At 38.5% G+C, this 22,367-nt stretch overlaps 1 protein-coding gene across 31 annotated transcripts in view; it reads right to left on the reverse strand.

Annotated features, from left to right (window-relative positions):
* para (sodium voltage-gated channel paralytic) overlaps window positions 1-22,367 on the reverse strand; it is a 386,365-nt gene that overhangs the window by 208,212 nt on the left and 155,786 nt on the right. For all 31 annotated transcript variants that reach the window (XM_083141023.1, XM_083141029.1, XM_083141055.1 and 28 more), the window contains one exon: window positions 14,091-14,118. The gene's annotated coding sequence lies outside the window, so the exon portion shown is untranslated. The remainder of the gene's footprint in view (window positions 1-14,090; window positions 14,119-22,367) is intronic.

The raw sequence follows: 22,367 nt of genomic DNA on the forward strand, positions 1-22,367 counted from the left end.
AGCAATAATAATAAAATAGCATACAGAACAGAAAAATGCAGACTATATCTTCAAAACAAACGATATATATCGGACGCTCAATGAAAATAACAGACATCACATACAAACATTAAATATTTTTTTAAAAAAAGCAAGTACACGCATCAATAGAAACTTTAAAAGCAGATAGAGGAATTAAGCAAATGCAAATCTGGTATGATGAAGGAAAGCAATTGTGGTTGTAGGAAAACAAATCTTAAAGATCTCGTGAGGTTCACTCAGAGTATGCCAAACACACTTACAGTTCCTTATCAGGAGATACACATTCGCTTCACGCTTCACAACGTTTGTAGAAAAGAGAAATCTTTGATAATTATATAGCTTAGATCATAAATTGCATAATATACTATCTATGTACTGTTTTATGGAAAAACAGCTTGTTATTGAACTATTATGAAGCACAACAATTGAGAAATTCATAAAAATGGATAATAAACATTATGTTGCCCAAGGCTGCGCATTAATAGGAAAACGCAAGGCTCGTTCAGTATTGTTTAGTAGTTTTTGAGATGGGAGCTCCAGAAATAAGAATTAATGTTTATTCGTTGCTGCTACAACAATTATAAAAATTTGGCGTGTAGTTAGTTGAAAGGCAATTGTATGTCAAGGTAACCGTCGTGGCTCGTAACGGCAAATCCAACTTACTTCCAGAAGGAAAATAGTATTTCTAGTGGCTCATTGCAAATGGTGAATCTATGTTGGCATGGCTAGCATACATTTAACATGCCTTCATAATCGATTTCATTATATTTTTCCATTTGAACAACAAGGGGGAAAGTGTTTCTCGTACAAGTTATATTAATACTTTTAAGAACACAATATTTTTAATATAGTACTGTTACCATAGAGAATTGCCCACGTAGCAAGACAACTCTATATAATTTATTTTATTTTCTCTCTCTCTACCTGACCCTCCAAACACTATTCTCTGATATGATGGGTACAGTGGAATAAACAAAAAGTGATCCTGTGGTCAATGTGATCAATGAAGCTATGTTTTTATTGACGAAAATATTGGAATTAGGAATGTTGCCCAGAAGTAACTTGATATTTATTTTTGAAAAGTTGGTTACAGTTATATGTTTTTACAAATCGTAATCCTCACGAGAGACTCAAATATAGATTTGATAGCACTTGCTTTTAAAGTATGGTATGCATTAGCAAAAGAAAATTAAATCATTCCATTTCATTTTAATATTGATTACTTAACTATTTAAATATCAATTGATGCCAGATAAAACTGGTCATGTATGCAGTGATTTATAATTGCATAGACCTACAAACAATACCGGTAATTTATGTATTTGTCTCCTGTCAAAGAAAAGCCTGGAAAGTTTGTTTTATGGCCTGTACTTTATACAATTGTTAGTAAAGTTGGATTGGAAGCACTGCATGTGCCTTTAACGAGAATCGAAGCCGGGACCTGTCGATTCCATGGTAAAGTAAAGCATCTTATATTTGAGGAGGAGGTTCTTGTCTCATGCTATTAGTGGACTAATTATGCATATCCTGGAACATTATAAGAATGGAAAAAATATTAATCACAATCAAGCATAGGTCAAACCATATTAATGTTATAATGTTCTGTTTCTAATTCCTGCTGAATATTCTTGTCCAGTCCAAATCCACAAATCTTCTATAATACTGTACGCATCTCTAACATGATTAGTATGTTACTGGCATTAAAATGGTGAAAGATAGGATATGATATTATTTACGTCTTGCAATATACAGGGTTGACCTTTTCAGACGGCGCTCAAGTCTCAATCTCACTTCCACGTAGTACACCCTGTAGTACTAACGAGGCTCTGGCGTGTAGGCTTACTCTATGCGAGGCTCCTGTTGTGTCTTTCCCACGTGTGAACGCCGATGGATAAGACCTAACTGATATAGTCAGCCTTTCTGGCCAGTGCTAGTGTTCCTTGTGACGGGTGCCTGATGCTTTAGGTACGATTCAACAATCCTATCGGTATCCCAAATCAAGTGGAACTATAAAGATAAAGTTTGGTGAAGACAAGGCATCCAAATTACTATTTGTATTATTGTAAATAGCAACTATGAGGATAAATATGAGCGATGATATGATGAAATTGATTCCGGGATTCAAACCCAGCACCCCTGACGTGGTAATGCGCCCACAAAATGCATGAGTGAGGTCCAGTCAGTGGCTGCTCTATCACCTAAGCCGTCATGAAATAGAATACAGTGTAATAGGAGATTTACATTTACCTATTGTTCAAATAATTGCTCCACATATCATATACCTATTGAGATAAGTTGGTTATGCTAGGCTATTTATATTTTTCAATATTGTGTTTCTCAAAATAAAAATGACCTGCAGTTTTTTGGTAAATCTACCTTAATCAGTACACTCTGCGTTAAAATACCTAACGGATAAAGAATTTTCTGAATTCTCTTTCCACATTTTGTTAAATCGAATTACGTCAGCATCTTGTTAGTTTACTGTTCATATAACGGAAGTGACAATGTGTTTCCATTTTACACAAAAGAATACTAAAAATCCTCCATAGCTGCCTCCCCAAGTGCAACACTGCGAGTAGCGAGTGGGATATCGATCTTGCCAGACCGGGTGGACGGGTCCATTGTCTCTAAGGAGGGAGCCACGATGATGGGTGGGGAAGCTCTAAAATTCTAAAACCTGGAGAATTATGGACTTACTTAAGGAGTACGATTATCCCAGTAGGATGCCACGCTCGCGGTGGATGTACCTTGTTGCGTTGAGGCGCGTAACTTCGAGAGATACAGATTAGTACCAACATTTATCACGAGAAAAATGCGTTGGAATATTAATATTAGTTCTGTACGCTGGTCGTGGGTTGGGAATTTTTCCCAAAACGCTGTTCTTTAGGATTCATTGGGGTTTAACGATGCGTATGGCTTTCGGGAGAAGTGCAAGGGCTTCCTGCGGGCTGTGCGTTGCCACACCCACCTCGGAAGGGTGTTCGACGTGGAGCGGCCTTCGCCACGGGATGAAGTTAAGAGGTCAAGGACAAATGTGAGGAGGGGAGGGCTTCATCAGCGATTCGCCACGTCCCAAAGATCCTGTTGGGGGATGAAACAAAGCCGTGTGCCTTGGGGAAACCTCAGCGCAAGTGTCGCACTTGGGTTAGTGAAACTTGGGATTCCTTGTCATTGTTTTCAACCTGTTCTCTCGGTTTTAATCAAAGAAAAGTTTTCAATAAATGCGATTTCTTAGAAACCTTTACTTAATGAATCTCTTAATTATCAAAGAAGAATGCTTCATTTTATGGGATGACACTTGATTTGTTAATAAAATGAAAAGCATCATTTCAAAACTTTTCGATCAAACAGTGTTTTAAACAAATTTCAAAACATAATTAAACATGCCGTTTAAAATGTTTAATACGTTTGTGAAAAAATATACTCAATTACCAAAAGTTTAAAAACATTTAGTGTTAAAAATATAAGCCACAGAGTACATCTGCCTGAGCCCTGTATTCGTATTGTATTTTTGTTATTTAGCGTCGTTTTTCTCCCATTTTTGGCTAATTGCGACAATAATGTTGAGTGGTGGTATGATGAAATTGATGAAGGGGTACTCACAAGAACACACATCCCCGAACCGGGATTCGAACCCGAGACCCTTGGCGTCGTAACATGCTGGCGTTGTGATAGCCACTTCTCCACGGAGGTCGACGGTACTCGTCTTCTAACTGTATCTTGTTATTTGTGTGCGTGTACAATGAAGAAATACACGCACACTTATAACAAAGAAGCTCTACATTCGAACCCATGAACTCTAGCTTCGCAGCAAGTCATGGTAATTAACCTCGGAGTTCCGACAAAACCAAAAACAAAGAAACATCTATCGTATACAAAATTCAAACCTAAACACAGGACCCTTATGAAACGAGGTATATCATTGTAATCAATTATTGCAGGCTGTTGTTAATTTTCTACATTACATGATGTATTAAATATTGGTCAATTCCATCTACACTTGTTAACATGAGTTTTATGTGAATTGTAATTAATAAGTCAATCTTTGTGCTACTTTACTATTTGTTCTAAGTATAACAATGTACTGAGAGGAAATATATTTAATTAATTGACTTTGTTGTAGAGCAAAGGTAATAATTTATCCAACCTCAGAAAATGTTCCAAATAAAGTAGTACCAGAAAGAAAGTAATAAAACAGGACACAAATCAAATGACAAAAAATACTACACGAATCGAATGACTCAAAGAACAGGGTGAAAATATTAACGATGAGCACAGAAAATGGACACAAAATGTATTAAATATAGAAATGAATATGCAATTCCACTTGGTAAACCATATGGATTTTCTACTGCATCAAAAGGAATTTTATTATAATTTCAGCTAATTCTTTGGTTAGATGGCTCTGACCTATATTCGCCTGTGTTAGGAAATCAAGCGATAGATTGAAGTTTAGAAGAAGTGTACAAACTCTTGTCTGAAAAGTGAGAACCAAAAGCAATTCCTGGCATTTTTCTTTCCATTCCAGAGGAGACTGAATCTACAAGAACCTTGTGCTATGAAATTAATTCGACTCTATTCATCAAAATGAATTCATCTCCGTCTTTCTCCAAATGTATGCCAAGGAAGAGAAATTTATTTAACAGCACACTGACAATAGCGGCGGCACGCACTCGCTAAGGAAACGCTAAACTAAGTTTCTGGCTCGCAGACTGGGACATCGTCTCCGCTGGAATTGAGCGCTTAATGCAAGTTTCGATCGATGCAAGAGGCTGCGACACGAATGCGTAGATTTCCTTCCTGGAACTGGCCGCGCTGTCGTATAGCATGCGATGGTTATAATTCGGCTAACGAAATTAATTTCAGCGTCTGACAAAATAACATTAATTACAGGAGGAATCTCGTTTCTCGGCACCGGAAGCTGTTGTCGCCAATAATGGTGAATCTTGGAGCATTGTCTTTCCCGTTACTTTATGATAGAAATACAACTATTGTGAAAACGAAGTGGAAACGTGAACAGATAAATTGGGTCTCCTTCAGCTGTCGTCCAATGCATTAAATTCCTTGACTGGTTTATCTTGGGGAAATATATATAAATGTACAACTTAAGATGACGAGTCACAGTCTCGCACCAGGTATGCATTTATTTCAATATTATCGGAATGGGCACTGTTACTGAAAACAAACCCGACTGTACAAGAGAGAATGAAATTCTCCCCATGTTGCGAGTGGAAGCAGTTTTTAAAGTTCATTATTAAGCTAGATACGATCTGTAAAATATATGATGAATAAATATTTATAGACTCCGATGAATTCCTTATGGACAAACAATTTCAACTTCAAGTTGCGACTAATCAAATGGAAGTCTCGACATTTTGTAAAAAAGTTATTTAAAAAGATAATGTGCTCCCATGTGCTTTGCACCACCCCATGAAGGCGTATAGAGGGTGTGGAGTTACGGCTCCACAATTTCATGATCACGGCCGAAGGTACGGGTGATGTGATCAGCACATGAACATGAAGTGGACCGTTGTTTTTCTAGAAATCGAGTTTCACACACTAATAATTGTTTGTTTTTACTGTCTGGTACATAATGCAACATATTTGTTTTTAGTATTTCACCTCTACATGTATTATTTCTAAAAAAAACACAAACTCACTTACTGTACCAAAACAGTTTGTCACTGAAGCCAGATTTTCAGCTGATATATTACTACACAGTGTGAAACTTTAAAAAAAAACTTTTAGTGGGTGTTAATTTCAGAATCCACAAACTGTGAACACAGAGAGAATTTTCTATACCTGCCACATCAAGTGTCTCATCGGAAAGTATGCCTAATCTAACATAGTATATTCAAAAATAAGAAAGGAATTTGAGGGGTCCGATTACCCCTGGACGCAACCCCTGGATACGCCCTTGCGTTATTGGTAATGGAAAATACACGTACGCATTTGAACGCTGCTCAATACTTAGGCGACTTGCTGTCATTCTAAACAACATTCACTTCTTCCGCTATGTCGGCAAGATTTTACATACGTGTACGGAAAGATAAAATGAATGGAAAATACTATCCCAATTAATACAAACGTTACAGTGACAAAAGGTGCCCCCTTAATTCGTGGTCACCCTGTATTGTGTAGTGTTGTGCGTAAATTATTTGTATCTTCTTTCAGCTATCAAACCGCAAGACAGAGAGGGAAAACTTGTGATATTGTGAACGTTCTCCTCCGCCGTTTCTTGAAGTGAGAGGACAAAGTTCTCAACCGAAAACAAGTCCCTGGAGGCCTTCTCACTGCAGCCCAAGAGAAACAATCGGCGAAACAGAGATCGGAGGTCTGCCCGATCCCTTCATCCGGCAATCTTGCAAGGTCCACACGTTTCCGCATCCTGGCAGCATTGTTGCAGACTTGCTGCATGTAACACTAGGCGGAACAAGATAGGCAAGGAACTAATACATCATCGTAAGGCCTTTCTTTGTTTTGTTCAAAGGAATACAATTGTATATGTTAAGATTTTGGAGAAACTATAAAATAGAATGATAAATAATAAAATAAATGAAATAAAATGAATAAATAAAAATGAACCTATATTCTGGAATATTCCCTGGAATCTCTGGAGTGATCGATTGAACACAAGTCACTGCACAAGTCACTCGAGAGAGTTCTACCAATGAACGCGTGGATGAGGATGAGTAATATCATGAAACTTATGCAGGTACACTCGCAAAGAACATCCAGGCCAGGATTTTATCCTGAGATCCCTAGCTGTGCTAACCATTCTGGCAAGGAGATCGACAGGAGTTCAAGAAAAGTAACGTTAAAGAATGCATACTTTGATTAATTTGGTTCCTTTTACATTGATTTTCTGCCACTTTTGGCTAACCGCGAAGATGAGAATGAGTGACGACATGATTAAATTCATGAAGAGACTCTCGGAAATAACACCCAAGTCCAGGGCGGGATTCGAACCCGGGAGCCCTGCGCTCTAAGAGGAAACTCCTGCTAAATGTAATGAAAAATTGATAGGTCTACAGAGGCTCCGGCATGTGCAATTCCTGCGGATAGGGGAGGATATACTATTCAACCAGTTCCTGCACCACTTTCTACAACTCTTCCTGATAATAGTAGAGTTAATGTTAAGTTAACTCCAAAAAATATGGAGATAAATTTAATTTTTAATCAATCTGGATTTATTAACAACTCCGGCACGGAGTTCGTCTAAGAGCACATACTTAACCTGTAGCGTTTTCTCTTTTTATTATTTTCTACCATTTTTTTTCTTTCCTTTACAAATATTCAAGTTGAAAACCTACGCGGCTATCCATGGCTTGCAATAGTCATTTCTTCCTCATCGTTGCGATTAGCGAAAATGACAAAAAAGGACCTGAAATAATAGTAATTCAGATTCACATGTAAACACGGATTAGGCCTGAAATATAGAGTTTATCAATTGTTACCGGTGACTAGAATGTTGCGACTTGTCCGAGCAGTTTGACAGGCATGAGCCGCCACTGTCCTTCGGTGTCACGGCAGACGTCGCCTCCACCCCCACCAACACCCGCTGGGCCGTGTGTGAAATTTCCACTTTGCCCCAATTAGGCGACGCAGTGCACTCAATATAGGAATCGATGAGGCCTGTCAACCCGTGTTACCTTGATGCAGGAGTCGGGGATCTCTGCTTCGTCTCCCGGACCTCGATGGCCGCGTCAAGTGTCTTCGAGTGGCGATCAAGCAACTTGGTCTCAAAAAGCCCAGTCTTCGTATTGCCAAAAGCAAACCTGTTATCCCGGATCACCTTTTGCGCCTTTTACTAGATTTTACAAAATTTTATCCTCATATCAAGAAGCATAACTCCATACAGATGTAGTTATCTCGCATAAGGAAGATCATGTCACTGTGTAAGAAATGCCGTATAATAAAGCTAAATTATACAGGGTGTTATTTTAACGGCGCTCACGAACCACAGAAACGTATAGAGGACATAAAAACAAACAACTTTTCTCAGTAACATTTTTCTCGTTGGTGCTTCGTTTCGGCGCTACAGTCGTTCAAAAAAGCCTGAATGCTGGCAACCTAGCACAATATTTGATTGCATTTAAGATGCCATTTCCTGCCGTGAAGCGATGCGTGCCAGGGTTGCCAGGAACACATACATTCCGTGAAAAATGGCATTGCTACAATCAGCCACATTATGTACCGTAAATCAAAGAGAAAAAAACGTGTTATGTAACCCAACAGGAAGTGAACCAATGATACGAAAAATATTACACAAACATCGTATTCAAAACGAAGTGATAATATCAAATTTTGTCATGTCAAATATTTTCAAATCTCGTTGTGAAGTTGACATCTACAGTTTAGTCTATTCTCTTCGTCCATACTAGTTGTCTGTGACACACTGAACAATTGACAAAATAAAAATGAAAGAACTCAAAATTCCAAAGGTAAGTAACACATTATGAGGCAAGAGACAAAAATGGTTGAATATACAGGGATATAAATAGTAATAAAACAAGCTCTTCGATGCACCGCGTACACATGTAATAGTTTGCAAACTGTGAACATGGCAGTATATTCGCTGCTGATTCATCATTAAGTTGTTACTGTGGTTGTACATGTTTTAGCTATAATGTAACAACGTGAACCCCGTATACTTCCGTTATCAGTACTACAATACCACAACGCATATATCAGGACACAAACCTGTAGATATCAATCTGGCTACGATATTTGCAAATATCTGACATGTAGCTGGGCGTAAACAGCAGTAAGCTGTAAGTCCAATAAAATTTGTTGGTGATGACATTTGACATGCAGGCTGAGACAAAATCCGATATTACCACTTCATTTTGAATATATTTTCTACCATTTCTCGTATCGTTGGATCACTTTCGGCGCTGGTAGGTCGTTATACCCTGGATGTTCGGTCTTCTGGACGCGTTCTTCGCTCCATTTTACGGCTAATAATGTGGTTGGTAGTCTGTCATTTTCCACAAAATTTGTGTGTTCCTTGCAACACTGCCGTGCGCTGTATCAGAGAAGGAAATGACGTCACAGATCCGATCAAATGTTGTGTTGGGTTGCCAGCATTCAGGCGGCAAAACGGGCTTTTTTGAACGACTGTAGCGCCGAAACGAGGCACCAAAGAGGCCTTGTAATAAAGGGGTCCTGGGTTGGATACCCAGTGTAGAAGCAGACTGGAAATAGGAGTTATTTTAGTAATATGTATAGAGAAAGCAGTAGGGACATTACCACACACAGACACGAGAATAAAGTCAGCATTAAGTGAAAGAAACCATATAAATAATCTAAGAAGAATAAGAAGACGAAAATTAATACAACCTCAGTTAGTTTAAATAGAGGATACACAAATCTGGAAGGTAAAACGGATGCGAGGTTAAGATAAAACTGACTTGCTGGGTGAGAGAGTGGAGGAAAGTTCGTTTATTCCTACTGGTTCGTTTATTATCTCTGGACAAATCTTTTGCTGTAGATGGTTCTTTTAGATATAATTGATTGATTCATTGATTAAAATTTTTGGGTGCGTCGAAACGTATGGCCATTTTGCACCCTTACCTCACAATTATAAAAGGGGTGTAAAGAGCCCCTTTAGACAGGTTAAAAGTGCAAGTTGTAAAGGGACCTGCATAGGACAAACACAACACATTAAAAAAGGGATGGATAGTCTACAAACTACCTCAGTAACGGTGTAAATAAGAGACCTGCTCTCCTCAAAACCTAAAATCATTGGCTAAGACACTGTCGTCGTCTCCCAACTTAGCTGACAAATCGTTTGGAAGGCTAAAGCCCTGTCTGAGGTAATTAAAATCGGATTCAGGAACAATGTTACAGGTACTTCACCTCTTGTTACAGCCGATCTTCGTGGCGCACTGATTAGCACAGCGTGCTACGACGCCAGAGTTACCAGGTTCGAATCCCAGCCTGGGTATGGGTGTTCTTTGTAAGCGTCCCTTCATCAATTGTCTCATATCATCAACACGTCCTGCACTACCCTGTGGCCGAGTGGTTAGCACATCGCGCTGCGACGCCAAGGGTCCCGGTTTCGAATCCCGGTCGGGCTTGGTTGTTTGTGAATGTCCATTCACCAATTTCATCATTTCATCACTCATCCCCATCTTCGCAAATTAGCCAAGAGGCACAAAACGCGAAGTAAAATAAACTAAATCAATCAATCATAAACACGTCCTCATCATCGCGATTAGCCAAAAGTGGCGGAAAAGTGAAGTAAATTAAATCAATCAATCAAAAACTAAGTGATTTGTAAAAGTTGCCTTCGAGGTCGAAACATAATCCCACTTTCCTATTATTTATAATAATAATAATCCTTTCGTTTCATGTTTCAATATAATTAATTCCGTTTGGAAGAGAAATAAACATTTTGAAAATATTGAAACGATTTTGTGGTATTACGGTGCGAGGTCTACTGGAATTCTGTGACTATATGGCAAAGTAAGCTTGCATTGGTATTGTGGTGTGGGCGGGGACGCGTGTGTATGTATGTATATCAACCGATGTTTCATTGTGGGTGGGTCCTTAGAAAGCGAGCACCGCCAATGGGTTAACTTAAAGTGATGTAGCACATGAAATGACGTCTTGACATCGTAACAATGAAACAGGTTGCGAGCAGCGTTTACGGGGGAGGGGCGGAAGGAGACCCGCAGAGGCGGATCGATACGTCCACCATGGCGGGCGTCCGCATCGCCCTCAAGGATGGAGGCGAGCGGCCTTGGGTCACGCGAAACGTCCGTGTGTGGAGGCACAAATGAAACAAAACACCATCAAAACTTCCAGAGACATATTCGTGCGTTATTTGAGTTTCCGCAGGAGACTTTTTCTTCCAGTGTGGCACAGGAGCAGCAATATCTGGCAAGGCATGTGAATTGGAGTCGCACTGAAGAATCACATTTCAGATTGGAAATTCTAATCAGATTAGGTATTTGGCGGTTTGACTCTGTAGTCTTTCAGCCACGGGTTTAAAGTGCAACATGTCTAGGCATTGGGTGTGTATCTCAAAAGCTTCATGTAAATTGTTATACGAAAACAAGTCTCTGCGCAAGTAGTGACGCGAGACGGCTCCATCAATGAACACGTGAGAGGGGAACGGGATTGCGTGGAGGGGGCAAGCGACTGCAGTTACCAGCCTTCGCAACAGCGTGTACTGCTTCGCTCTGCCCACTCGATTTCACCCCTTTCTCTGCCGCTATGCGCGGTCTTGCCCCAGAGATAACCGAGACAGAGTATAGGCATTGGGTGTGTTCCTCAAAGCTTCACATAAAATCGTTAGAAGTATCATTTTATATCAACTCATTGAAAGACTAAGTCTTAGGAAAACCTATTGTGTTCATTTCATTCACTCTTTTCTGTCCCGGTAATCTCTGGAGCAAGTATACGAAAACAAGTCCTCTGCGCAGGAACGGGAACTCACTGCAGCTGTCAGCCAGTTGCACCAGCTCGTACTGTTTCGCTCCGAACACTAGCTTTCCCCCCTTCTCCACCGTAATGCGCGGTCTTGCTCGAAGAAGTCCAAATTATACCTTCTTGTAATCTAGGTTATCCGTTTCGATTCAAAGCATAAGCGTATTTCAGTGGTTCTGATACAAATGTCAGAAGTTACAAGTTCAGTTATAATTATTCTCTTTGTACGTACAGTCATCAGCAATAAAAATGGAACACGAAGATCCTGAAATACTCGTTTCGCGGCAAGGCGTTATGTGGGTTGCCTAACTCTACGGCGATAAGTGGATTTTTATAGCAAATTTTCAATGACAACTTCTAGTTAGGCAACACACATAACGCCTTACAGAGATGCGAGTATTTCCCGTTTCTATTGCCGATGACTGTACACTAACCTTACAGAATCATATCTTAATTATAAGAATTGTTTTGGGAGTTCCTTTTTATCATACAAAATTATCAATTTTTACAAGATAATGTAATGTTGTTTCTTTTTTTGGAGAAAGAAGCGTATATTTCTCATTTTATGTGTAAAAACGAAATACACAAACTACGAACTTTTTACAACGATCTCCGTTATTAATCTTTGGTTTTCTACATCTCGGGTTAATCGCAATTATGAAATGAATAATGGGACACACACGTGACTCAAAACAAGGACCTCTGTCTTCTTAGAGCATTACGGCGACCACTCTGATAAAGAGGTTTGCTCTTTTTGCAATAATATCAGCCATGATGTCAGACGAAAGAGCTTCATACAGACCTTTCCTCAGAAGAAAAGTAATGCTAGATGAACCTAAATCTCTTTGTTGATATGCTATTTAAATGCGTATTAAATGTGACTACGCCTTTTTGCCACCACCACATGAGTTTCTAGGCTAATGCTGAATGGTATCCACTATGTTTTGGAGAGAACAATAGTAACATAATTGATAAGGGGAAACAGGTTACCTAATTTACTTGTGCTATGTTCCACAGCTGGATACAATAGGAGCATTTTGCACTGTCACCCATGTTTACAAAGTTATCACTGAAACAATACCAATATCTTGTGTTGCATGTATAAATTGTAACTGAGAAGTATCAACATTTCAATGCTACAAGTAAGAATCTCCTAAGGTTCAAATTCTTGCTCATGGAGGCACCACCAGTGCCCCAAAAGCTAAACATAGAATTAAGTTATTTAAATGTGCCTTCTTCTCAAAACATGACCGGAGTTATAGCACTTTGCTCTGAATCCCTCATATTACAGACTGATTCAAGACATGTCTGAGAGGAAGTACGCCATTATAAACCTCCGGCTTGAGAACTCCTTTACAAATCATTCGCAGTCTGCGGAAATAGCTCGTGAATGCATCAATTATCTACCAGCTGAAAAGGGTGAAAACGAAAAATAAACACCTAGTTTGGAACGAGTGGAAAATATTGATACTATTCTCAGAGGATTAATATGGTATGTGTTGTACTCGAATGTTCAGAGGGATGTTACTAAGGTCCATTTACATACTCAGCTTTCTAATATTCCGAGTTCCATCGACATATTTAAAAAATCGTCCCAACTGGATCGATTTATTGATTTGGTTTGTTGGTGGCTTTTCTGCCACTTTTGGCTAATCGCAATTATGAGGTTGAATTGTAATCAGATGAAATTGATGAAAGGATACTCACAAACACGCATGGAGAGGACACGACAGAAGCTCCACAGAGGATTATACTGGCTGTAATTCCAGACGCCAGATCCTCGTCAGTCTGCTAGAGTACGGTCCAGGGTCTACTACAGTGCAAAAGGCTTAACCTGACACGGCTCCCGCCAAAACCTTCTCTGTCATCTGCAGGACGTTGTTGCCACTGATTTCGGCGCAAGCGAGCCAACGTGGCGACAGGCCGGGCTGCGAGCGGTCATTTGGGGGTGCAAGCACAGATGTCTCCGCCACCAGAACATCACGTCCTTGACAACGTGGCAACAAAGGACGAAGGAAGCTGCGACCCCTGGTAGGCAGAGGACAAAGCACGTGCTGTCTCCAAGGCTTCTGCTAATGGTTGAAAACACTCACGTGACGCCCGGGAAAGTCTGCTAGCAGAAGGAAATCTATGGTTTGTCGCGAACTGTGCCAGGTTGAACCTTCTGCCCTATACGTGGAAGAGAGGTTGGCGCTTGAATTCCTTCTCAGAGGGCCACTCCTTACACTCTGCAAAGTAAATAACCACGAAAAAATATATACTCAGAATTCAATAATGTAGATCAATTATGGAAACTGTACATGGTTTATACGCCAGAAGGTTTATCGTGGTACGGTTCCCGCTAAAAGATGTATTTCCTCTGTTTGTTTGAATTGTTGTTTTAATTCAACTTTCTGCACAGATTGGATAATCGGGACTGGACCAATAGTGAAAGTGGGATCCGTACCACTATGTGCCTTCACTGGATATCGAACCAAGGACCCCTTGATTACAAGGCGACGACGTTACCACTCGTTACCAAGCTTATGTTTCGTGCAACAATGGCAACTCGTACTGTTGGAGAGTCCTTCCAAAGGACGATCCAATAATATCACTTAGAATGAAAATGTAATGGAATTAATAAAAATACTCACCCAAAACCGGTATCTACTTGTGCGGTTGCTGCAAAGAAAGGAAGAAAGTATAAATTAATATCAGCAAAACAAAATTATTTTTAAACAATTTGCTAATCATGAAGTCATGAAAAGAACTGCTTTTAATTAATAACCCTTAATATGATATTATTATCATAGACTGTGACTGTTCTCTAAGTTCATTTATTCTCATATTCATTTTTAAATGTACAATCATAATTATTATGTATTATTATATATGTTTAATTTGATTTTCAATAACGTTTCCTTCCTGTCTATGTGAAATTGTATAACGTTTATGTGCTTGCAATACTGACGTTGTCATAGTAACCCAAATAACAGTTCAAGATATAGTGATAAAATGTTGCTCTCAAAAAAGTGATTTGCTGCAGTTTCTTTCCTAGTAATAGCAAGGAAACTGTAAATTTATGAAAAACTCAATATGCTGACCAAAGCAGAGATTTATTTTATTATAAAAAATATAAACTAACCTAACCAGGTTGAAACGTTACGTTTAGTTTATATTTTTTATAATAAAATAAATTTCTGCTTTGGTCAGCATATTGAGTTTTTCATATCATGGAAACAAGGCTTAATGGTGTTGTAAATGTATGTACATAATCAGTCACCTGAAGTTTCAGTGTAATAACAGTACACGCATAAATAATCATCGACGTTAGCAGCAAAAGACGGTTACAGCTTTCACGAACTATGTTGATTTTTCCGCGGTCTGTCACCGAAGCCGGCGATATTTCATTACAAACAATATGAATATTATTAGTTTTATGTCATCTGAATATTGTCCTTCCGTCTTCGATTCCCTAACCATCAGGTTTCCCAGAAACCACCCTGCAAACTTTTCTCTCCTCTCCCAAGCGGGCCACATGGCCTGCCCAACGAAGTCTCTTTCATTGCGAGTGCTGTAATAACATCAACTAGTGAATGCAGCGTGCGAATTAACGGAGGGGATGCCTGGGATTTTCCCCGACAAAATAAAATTATGTTTATCCCTGCTAGCGTATGGTATCTTCAGTTACCTGGAAGCTGTAAAGACGGGCTCGCCTCAATGGGTAACATACTCGGGGATCGATTTCCTGGGGTGCGTAAGCTCCATCCTATTCACACACTTATTATAAGAAATAATGGCCTCAGCTGCGAGAGGTGAAAACATAACCTTAAAAGAACTTTAAAGGACTCGCACACTCAAATGCATTGTACATCGTCATGGTTGGACCCGGCACATATTTGGATATGAAAGTAAGGATTGTTACCCGTCTCAGCGATAGACGTGAATCTCCTCGGGACCCTCGACATAATCTCCAAAAGCTGCTTCACCAACGACTCTCGATCGAATCCCCCTTCACTCTTTTCCCCCAACCATTTGTTCTCCTCACTTTCCACATAACAATCCCAGTTATTCAGGTGTTATTCCTGCTTATCCTCTTCAGTAAATCCAACTCGGCAATATCTTATATCAGCATTCCGTTAATATTCCCTGGATGGACTCATTGCTAACTGTCTGGGAGTAATGGCACCTTTTATATAACTTTGCTCTTCCTGATTTTCAATGATTATCCTTCCTTTCTCTTTATACATAATGATCATCTCTTTAAGCTAGGGATGTTTTTATCCCCCTAAAAATGGAATGCCATTTCATAACTATGTAACAATTACAACTGAAAAATCATTCGTGTTTCTCAATGGTCCAATCATCAAAGATTTACCTGCCGAAAAACATGCAGCCTTGCGAATTAAAGGAGGACACCATTCTGCAAATGACCAATCTCACCGACCTGAGACAACAGCTGGCTGTTTTCCACTTCAAGGCGCAGAGCTGATATCCACAAAGTGTTCACAAGAAACGTGTAGGTAGGTTAATGGACATTGGCAATAGAAATTTGGCCAACGTTTTTTGTTACTACTTCGATAACTCTTTTTGTCTATGACTTTGGTTTTTATTATAATGTAAACATACTAAGTGTTTCTAAATTCCTTGTAAATATTATCATAAGTTTTAATGACCTAGGTTAGAACCACTGTTTTAAGGTACTTCGAACAGTGCAAGACAATAGTTTAATTTACTAATTGGTAACACACAAATGTGGATACCGCAAAAAACGTATCCCCCCGGATTGAAATCACAAATACGCCACTGAGTGGGCACACCCTCCTTCCAACAAGAAGATTAATTCGCACAGTGGTTATGGGTGATTATGTAAGTAAATAAACAGAGAGAGAAAAATGAAGTAAGGGGAGTTTGGGAAATAAATATAGAGAGAAAAATGAAGTAAGGGGAGTTTGGGAAATAAATATAGAGAGAAAAATGAAGTAAGGGAAGTTTGGGAAATACATATAGAGAGAAAAATGAAGTAAGGGAAGTTTGGGAAATGAATAAGATAAAATGAAGTAAGGGAAGTTTGGGAAATAAATATAGAGAGAAAAATGAAGTAACGGAAGTTAGGGAAATGAATATAGAGAGAAAAATGAAGTAAGGGAAGCTTGGGAAATAAATATAGAGAGAAAAAATAAAGTAAGGGAAGTTTTGGAAATAAATATAGAGAGAGAAATGAAGTAAGGGAAGTTTGGGAAATGAATAAGATAAAATGAAGTAAGGGAAGTTAGGGAAATGAATATAGAGAGAAAGATGAAGTAAGAGAAGTTTGGGAAATAAATATAGAGAGAAAAATGAAGTAAGGGAAGTTTGGGAAATAAATATAGAGAGAAAAATGAAGTAAGGGAAGTTTGAGGTGAATTTCAATGATTGCGTTACAAAGGGAAAATTTCTCTCGGCTATGTAACCACATATTTGGGATAATCTCAAACCTAACGAAGGCAGGGAACAAAAAATGCAAGGCAGGCGTATCGCCAATGCGCTGTAAATTTCCCAACTTGCCGAAGTAGGGCGTGTGATCGATACGCGGATAGGTGTTCAAAGGAGACACCAATCGAACTTTCTCGTCATGAAGCCTACGTTCGCGTATCGACCGACGGCTTTACGGGCTGGCCCTGTGGAAATTTCTTCCCCCCAACCACTCGACAACCACACATGCAGGACACAGTTTCGACGCTATAATAAATATCATTAGATTGTGTGGCAGAACATTCTCCTTGTTAAAATGTATATAACTCGTATTAATTAACTGCTACGACACGATGCACAACGTGGAGTAAATGTGCACATAATGGTATAAAATGCATGTGTGTATGTGTGATAAAAGAAGATTACAGCACTATTGCCCCAATTAACGTATGTAAAAATCATTAAGAAGTTGTGTAGACCAATATAGATAAAAATAAAGGTTTATTTAGCTTTATTGATTTATTCAATTGTGTTATTTTACGTCATTTTTCTGCCACTTTTGACTAATCCCGACGCGTTTACTTAGCTTACAACTGCAAATCTAGGGTGTTCGGTAAAAGGGACATAAGTCACAAACTACAATTTCCTGTTGCTTTCTTTACACTGAATCAATTAAAGATAGCCTTACAAGTATAATTTTATTTTATATTGGGAACGTGTAAAGATTCTAAACAGTTTTAAACTTGTGCCACGTCTCTGATTATTTAAACACGTCCTATTTTGTCTGACAAGTTCTTTTTAGTGTAAAGATGAACATAACATGTATTTCAGTTGTGTTTAATAAATAGGTACATACTTTGTACGTATCTTGTTATAATCTAAAAGTTAATAATGCAAGATAAATCAATTTTATTTTTACGAAATATTTGTACATTTTGAAAACAATTTTAAAAAATTGAAATTTTGATTCCCATCGAAATGTCTTGTCCAATAATGATATGACTTTTCTATATAACTACCCTTTTCTTAACAATACACCAATTCTATTACAACTGCATTATCTTCAGTGTGTGTTTTCAGGGTCAAGGAATCTAATTAGGCTGGAATCCATCGCATACTGCTCCTTAGTGGAGGTTGCTCCGGTTGTCTAGATTTTGAAATCCTTCTGCCGTGACAGTAATTGTCGGAAACTTAGTTACGTTTGTGAAACTTCTTAACGAGGTTTGAAATTTTCTTACCCAACCATCTTCTGGAACTCTCCTCTAACCTTTCACGCAGCGTTTCCAGCTCTAGAAGCACAAACCTCACTAAGTCTCTAGGTAATAACATTGGGAATGTCGCTTAATCAGTTTGCATCCAAAGTAGACATATTCAGGAGAACATCGTCACAAAGTCAGAGTTTGATTTCATTTTTGTCATTTAGCGTCGATTTTCGGCCACTTCTGGCTAATTGCAATCGATGACAATGAGTGATGACATAATGAAATTGATGAAGGGAAACTCACAAAAATACCGCCCGGGCCATGATTCGAACCTGGGACCCTTGGCGTCGCAATCAGTGCTCGAAAGCATATGCTGACCCAATCTAAGGGATACAGATTGAGACTAAGTCAAACTTATTCAAAAGAATAACATGAGTTCAAGCACATGATCTAAATATAAATCTGAGTCTAAATTACAGCTCTAAACTTTGCCTGTAAACACACGCTATACACGCAGCTCGCTGTATTTAAAAATCCACCAGAATTAACTATTTTCCATTGGAGTTGGATACCCTGCTTTCAGATCAAATTCAATGTCTCTCAAACAATTTATTTCAGAACTTATCGAAGAAGTGTTTCTGAAAGTTATTCTTACCTACTTTTTTCTCTGAACATTTTACAATAATATCTTCAAAATATTTGTTTCTAAGCTGTTCTGTTGAATTTTATTATATAAAATCAATAATTTTCACATCTGTTTTCTTACCTATTCTCACTTGATGATTCCAGCTTTTTAATTAACATCAGGAGTGAATGGAAAAATGCTACCGTAAAAGTTGAACATTAATCATTAACTGAGTGCTATAGCAAAAATTGCTGTAAGTACTCATTAACATATTTTGTGAATCTGAAGCAGACAGTATCATACATATAGGTAACATTTATTTTTAACACGACGAGGAACGTGTTTCAATGTTGTACCACAACAAATTAGAATGTTGTATATTTATCGACGTATCACTTTCACCAGTGGCATGTCCGTAAATTTCGTTGCGGGGAATATGACCAGAAATATGTAAGGAGTACGATATCTTTTTTTAGTTATCCGTGTTAATTTTCTCATCAACTTCCTAATCTCTGGTACACGACGGTACTCGTATTACAAAGCTTGAATGTAAAATTTGGCTGTGATCAAGATTTACTTACTGTGATGATGATTATGCAGAGCTCGATAGTAACTGTTAACAACATATGCAATAGTTTCCCTTAGAAACAAGTAACTGTAACTCAATTACTTTTTCAGGTAAGAAGTAACGAAAGTAGCACTTACTTTTCTGTATATTTAATGGGTAATGAACAAAATTATGATTTGACCCCGAAATAGTAGAAACAATATTTTAATCTTCATATATACAGGGTGTCTCATAAGTAATTGTGCAAACTTACACAGGTGAAAGTACACGATAATAGAAGCAAAAAGTCTCAGTAAACATGGGTCTGCAAACGAGCCGTTTCCGAGATAATCGCGAATGTGTGATTACAATCCGCCACTGACGTCAGTGTTTGTAAACGTCGTCCTAGTTGGTAAAATACCAATAATACAGTATGAAAAATCGGAGATCTCATTACTTTTATTGAACATTCTACTTACTTTAACAAGGAATACCGCACTACTTTACTAGTACGTATGTTCTATGTTACAATTACTGTACACTCGTATCTGTTAAAGGAGGTGTTCAAAGTGTCGTCCTTCCATCTGGATGCAATACAACGCCACCTCTCGGAAATGTTCTGTTTTGTAAACAAATAGCAAACCTCGTATCACGCAAGGAGTAAAGCACTCGGTGTTTACAAAATGCAATCAATGACGGCTTGTAACCACACATTCGCGATTATCTCGAAAACGGCTCGTTTACTGAGACTTTTTTGCTTCAATTATCGTGAACTTTCACCTGTGTCAGTTTGCGCTATTACTTATGAGACACCCTGTATATATACGAGCAAATGTATTGCATGGTGTAATTCTCTTTTCAATAATAAGGTTAATTTTCAATTTTCTTTACTCTATATTTTCATAGTTTAGTACATGGTGTTTATTATAATTTAATGAAAAATGTTCATTTTATATTGTCTTCTGTTGAGAAAAGAACAACCTGGTTGCGGTTATATCTTTTCTGAAATAAAATAATTTGAAAAGTAACTTACAATAAATGAGTTGCATTTCAAAAGAGTACTGTAACATAGTTAATTTTTAGAAGTAACTCTCCAAAGTGCTTAGTGCATTTAAGATGCATAATAGGTATACATCCGACGTATTAAATTTCAAATCTATACATTTGTATTTGATTCCTCTACGCCGCTCCTTTGCTGATGGAGGCCCTGGGCAGTAGCCTCCAGTACATTTTGTTGCGAAGTGACATCATGGACCAAACATCAGATAATTTATGAGGCATTCCAGCGATACGTGTGTGACATTTCACCCACATGATATTGGATTAAGGTATTCATAATGAACTGACTTCATAGAACTATGAAGTACTTTGTGGTGTCCGTTAACAAACGAAAAAATCTTGAGAATGATGACTTAGCCTGAATGCATGAAAAGCAGTAACGAATGTGTTACGTGTGATGCTTTAAAACTGTAGCAAAATTTGACTTCATTTGTTTTTGAAGCACGTAGGCTACAGATGTGAATAATTCTTGTTGATTAAATATGCAAAGTATATGCATGCACAAACATTTAAACCTTAATGTAATTGGAAAGACGCTATTCATTTTCAGATTAATTCATATGTTATTTACATGGAGTACGACAACTTTTCGTGGAATGACCCTTATACCTTTATAGTGAATTTCCTTTTCGTGTCGTAAGCGACCGCATTTGCTTGCAAAAATGGTACACACATTTTTGTCTGCGATTCAACATCAAATGGCCACAGTGTGCGCTACGGCAGACGCTTTGTTGACAGAAGACAGTCGAAGGAACGCAAAGGAAACACGACACCCGACCCAGACGCCTCGACAAGTGCGTGTCCGGCGCGGAAGCCAGGACCGTCCGTGCGGTGGTCTCTGCGTCCACATGTCGCCGGCGGCAATGCGTCACGTCGACAACAAGGCGACGGAGAAGTGGGTCACCCGGTGCACAGTCACGTGATAGGAGAGCGACCCGGTAGCACCATTGTTGCCAGGTATAATCACTTATCAGATTTCGTCGTTTCCAATATTTTTTTGCATTTTTGCATGCTGACTGCAGGTAGGCAGCACACTAAGTCGGTAAGATTTGCTTTGGGCATTAAAATAGAGCAAGGGGTCAATTCTAAGGGTCATTGCAATTTAATATCCCTTTAGAGTAAGTAATTCATGAAATACATTAGATAAATCAGTAAAATAACTGAAAAACAAACAAAAATTTGTAAAGATTTGAAATGAACAATACATAAAAACTGATTTCGTGGCATTGATAACCCTGATAAACACACTTTTTATTGCCAACGAAATTAGAGTCCTTTTAGGGTATCTTTGACATTGTGATTTCGAATATGACATCAGTTTTTCTACATTGACGCTAGTTTTTGAGAAATGGCTGTCATTTAAAAGAACATAAGAAATCATGAAATCCCATTAGTAATCACTCTTAATGATAAGAAAAACGTTGTTTCTGAGATTTTCTAGTATGCAGGATGTCTGAACAATCAAGTTGAAGATCCCAGCACTAATCTGCCACACTAGCGACGAGACGATCGGATACCAAAACGGGAAGGGGGAGGGGGCAGGTGCAAGGGCAGTTTAGTTTTTCCTTAGTAGACATGGTTTACCAATAAGAGACCATAGTGCTGAGGCAAAAAGTGGGTGGGAAATGTCCTCCACACCCCTCCTAATCGCCACCACTGATCTACTAGCTCGTATCTGTCCCATCTGCTTTGAAATATTTCCTCCATCATCTCCTTTATATCTTGGTGGGACCTCTCCCCTTGTTTTTAATTAAAATTACCAAGATTATCTGGAAAACTGTCAAAGTGGATTTGTAGGAAATTTATCTTTATGCTCATATTAATACCAAAATATTTGAAGTGTGTGAGCACGTTTTGCACCAGATATTCATAGTTATTGTGTGTGATTGCCGAAGTAGTTCTTGACAACTGAAACATAACTGAATCATGTAGAAGCTTCAATATCATTCTTAAAATTTGGGATATTTGAATCATTAATGAGGTTACGAGGTTGAGGCGCATCAAAGATCCTTGTTTTTAGTTTCTCAATACTCAGTCCATGAAA

Source organism: Lepisma saccharinum, chromosome 19 (genome assembly GCF_977018435.1).
Source record: "Lepisma saccharinum chromosome 19, izLepSacc3.1, whole genome shotgun sequence".
Classification (NCBI taxonomy): domain Eukaryota; kingdom Metazoa; phylum Arthropoda; class Insecta; order Zygentoma; family Lepismatidae; genus Lepisma; species Lepisma saccharinum.